This window comes from Salarias fasciatus, unplaced genomic scaffold, assembly GCF_902148845.1.
Source record: "Salarias fasciatus unplaced genomic scaffold, fSalaFa1.1, whole genome shotgun sequence".
NCBI lineage: Eukaryota > Metazoa > Chordata > Actinopteri > Blenniiformes > Blenniidae > Salarias > Salarias fasciatus.
Genome location: NW_021941383.1, coordinates 141,463 through 145,303, shown reverse-complemented (window position 1 = coordinate 145,303; position 3,841 = coordinate 141,463). Strand labels below are relative to the sequence as shown.

The following is a 3,841-nucleotide window of genomic DNA, read 5'->3' as shown; positions in this document are numbered from 1 at the left end:
CCCCGTTCTCCCTCTCTTTATCTTTCTCTTTCTCTGTCTCTCGCTCTCTGAGTGTCTCCGTCCCGGTCCTGTCCTCAGCCATGCCGGATGCCAGCTTTAAATAAAGGCAGCAGCAGGAGGAGACTCAGTCTCGTCCTGCTGCTGACAGTAAAATCTGTTCGGACAGTGAAAGGCTACAATCAGACAATATTGCACGCCCCAGCTGCCGAACAGGACAAGGGGAAAAAAAAAAGAAAAAACATCATACACCTTCACCCAGGTGACCCAGCCGGGGGTGATCAAGCCCCGACTTGCGTCCCAGTAGCGGCCCACGGATCTGCTCTCTTCATCCAAAGCCACCAGGTGGCCTTTTCGGCGGCTTCGCTTGCGGACTCGATGGCCCTCTTCTTTGCCACTCCTGCGATGTCCAGGCGGCTCGGGACCTTGCACAAGGACCGTCCTGCAAATCCCCTGCAGCCTGCCTCTATGGGCTCGTAGAAGGTCCTCCAGCCTCCCCCCTGCACTCCTCCACCAGTTCCTGGTACTTGGCCCTCTTCCTCTCGTTTGCTTCCTCCATGTTTTCTTCCCAGGGCACTGTCAACTCCAGCATGATCAGCTGTTTTGCAGACTGAGAGGTCATGATCATATCTGGGCGGAGGGTCGTTGTTGCAATGTGCTGGAGGAACCTCAGCTGCTTCCCCAGGTCGACCTGCAGCTGCCAGTCGGATGCTGTGTGGAGTAGGCCAGTTGTCTTCTGGTGGTTTGATTTGGGTTTTTCTCCAGGTTTGACAAAGGAGATTGCCTTCTTTGGAGCTTGATGGTTCTTGCTGGAGCTGATGGCTGAGGCTACGCTCTCAGCGACTGCCTTAAGCACCTGGTCATGGCGCCAGCGATAGCGCCCATCGGCCAGGGCCTTCGGGCAGCTGCTGAGGAGGGGTTCTAAAGAGCCTCTGCCAGAACACAGCGGGCAGGAGGGCGTCTCACTCTTCCCCCACACATGGAGGTTCACTGGGCTTGTACCAGGAAGCAGACCCACTGGAAATCTGGCTGCAAGATGTTTGTCCAGGTGATCCTGCGCTGTAGTGCGCTCTCCCACCTTGTCCACGCTCCCTGTTGCCGTAGTCCTACTGCCCTGCTCACTTCCACCCCTGCTCTGACTTCCTCCTGGATCAGGTGATGCTTCTCCTTCCTGTAGGTCTGGCTAACGGGGATCTTTGGGAAGAAACCCAAGCCCGCTCTGCCTGTTGCCACAGTGCCCACCAACGCCTTCTGTCTTAGGCGTGACTCCGCCGGCTCCACTGCTTCCCATGCCTTCACTTCCTTCCTGTCCTCACCTCGATCCCGGCTGCTGAAACCTTGCAGTCCTTTGAGTCCCTGTATCATAAAGCTTCTCTAGTGCGTGCCACCTTGAACTCTTCTGTGAGGCCGCTGAGAGGAAGCTGCAGGATGTTACTTGTTCCATACAGGGCAGCGCTGGTAAGGCTGCGGGGAAGGCCCAGCCACTTTCGAAGAAAGCCGCTGATCTTCCTCTCTAGGGTCTCCACTGCTGTCCTTGGGACTGCATAAATCAGCAGGGGCCACAGGATGCGGGGCAGGATTGAATGCTGGTAGATCCAGGCTTTAAACCTACCAGGCAGGCCAGACTTGTCTACCTTGGTGAGCCAGGTTCCAAGCTCTGCACTGGTCTTCTGGATGGCTGCTGAGTCCTTCAGGGTGGAGTCGAAGAGTTTCCCCAAGCTCTCGACGGGTTGCTCCGTGATGGCTGGGATGACAGTTCCTGAGACGGAAAAACGGAACTTGTCAATCACCTTCCCTTTCTTCAGCACCATGGATCTTGATTTGGAGGGCTTAAAACTCATCCTTGCCCAGGCGATGAGTCTTTCGCGCCCTTGTAGGATCCACCTGCACCCTGGGACCGACGTTGTTGTTACGGTGAGGTCATCCGTATAGGCTCTGATGGGGGGCTGTCGTACACCTGACTTGGTCAGGGGCCCTCTGCACTCCACCTCAGCTGACTTGACCACCATGTTCATGGCTCGGGAGAAGAGGACAACGGAGATGGTGCAGCCTGTGATAATTCCTTTCCCTATGCGGTGCCAGTCTGATGTTTCCGACCCAGAAGTGACCCTCATCCTGAAATCATTGTAGTAATCCAGGATGAGGTCCTTGATCTAACTGGGAACGTGGTGGCGGTGGAGGGCAAGCTCAACCAGCTTGTGTGGTATGGACCCACAGGCATTGGCCAGGTCCAACCACTAAACAGCAAGGTCGCCTTTGTTCTCATGGGCCTCTCTGATTAGTTGCGTGACGACGCCAGTGTGTTCCAAACAGCCAGGTGCAGAGATCCCTCCCTACTGAACTGATGGATCAATATAGCTGTTTTTGAGGAGAAACTCCGGTCAGTCTTTGTGAGACGATGCTAAGAAACACTTTTCCTTCCACGCTCAGCAATGAGATGGAACGGAACTGACTGATGTTGCTTGAGTTCTCCTCTTTGGGAATCCACACTCCCTCAGCCCGCCTCCACTGGCCGGCCACTTTCCCCCTTCTCCAAATCACCTTCAGGATTCTCCACAGGTGCCGTAGAAGCTCCGGGCAGCGCTTGTAGACCAGGTAAGGGATTCCACTGGGGCCTGGTGCCGATGCCGAGCGGGCCGCCTTGACGACCTCCTCAGCCGCCTTCAGGCTTGGCTCCTTCAAGTTGAATTCCATTGTTGGGGGGTCTGCGCTGATGAGAGCTTTGTCGAGTTCCAGTTCCAGGTCTCTCGGAGGGTCGCTCACGGTGACCCGGAGGAAGCGATTTATTTGCTCTATGGAACACTCAAGCCGGCCGCTGCGCTTGTCCCCAAGCAGTTGCTTTGTGAAACCAAAGGGATTGGCGATGACAGCTGCTCGCTTCCGTGCCCTCTCTCTTCCCCGTCTCCGGTGCCACTCTGCTCTGCGAAGGGTCATCAGCTTCTTGCGCAGGATGTTTTTCAGTTCCATTAAGGGTTGCTTCTCCTCCTCAGTTGCAGTCTTGTACTGCTTCTTGAGGGTGCGAAGCTGCTGGCGCAGATGATGTGTCCGGGTGGCCCTGCGGCTCATTGTGTAGGAAGTGGGTTTTGCTTTTCCTTTCTCGACCTGCCCAAATCTTTCTGAGGCATAGCTGAGGATGATGGTGGCCATCGATGCGAGTCGGCTGTCTGCGTCTCCTTTGGCTGTGGCCTGGACGATGTTTGACACATCCTCGTCAAACTGCAGCCACTCGCTCCTCTTGCTGGCCGGGGGCCACTTGATCCGCTGCTGTGGAATTCCTCTGCTGGGACTGGGAGTCTGGGCTCTGTGGGTCGCCTCCTGGCCGGGCTCCTCCTGCGTCTCACCAGGTACAGGACCTGAGCGTTGTACCTCGTTCTCTTTCTCCAAGCATTTGATTCGGGCCTGATGGATTTTCAGGCCACGATGGTTCTTGCACAGCTTTCCGCAAATGCATGTTACGTTTGTCCGTTCGCAAGGGTCATTACCATGTGGTCCGTCCGAGTGGAGATCTCATCCTCCCCCCCTCTCGGGACTTCCTGGGGGTATCTTTCAGTAGGGCTTTCCGTAGCTTTTTGGGTTCTCTCTCACGAAAGATGCAGGTCGGGTTGCTCGCCCAAACTGTCCCAGGTGCCGTCTTTCCGTGTTGTCAGCTGTCTCTCCACTAGTCCACCAAACTGTTCTTGGTTGTCACCTCGTCTATTCTTAGGGGTCACTGGCTATGCCAGAGGATAGCTAACCTTATCATTTTTTTAAAGTCCAAATTGAGAATTTTTTTTCAATTTTCACCCATCGATGGTCTTGCTATAGCCTTACTCCAAAATAAGGTAAAAATGATCAAAAAATGTTT

General features: G+C 55.0%; 1 pseudogene; it reads right to left on the bottom strand.

Moving 5' to 3' along the window:
* Positions 1–241: 241 nt before the first annotated feature.
* Positions 242–3,144, bottom strand: LOC115385383 (uncharacterized; annotated as a pseudogene).
* Positions 3,145–3,841: the final 697 nt, after the last annotated feature.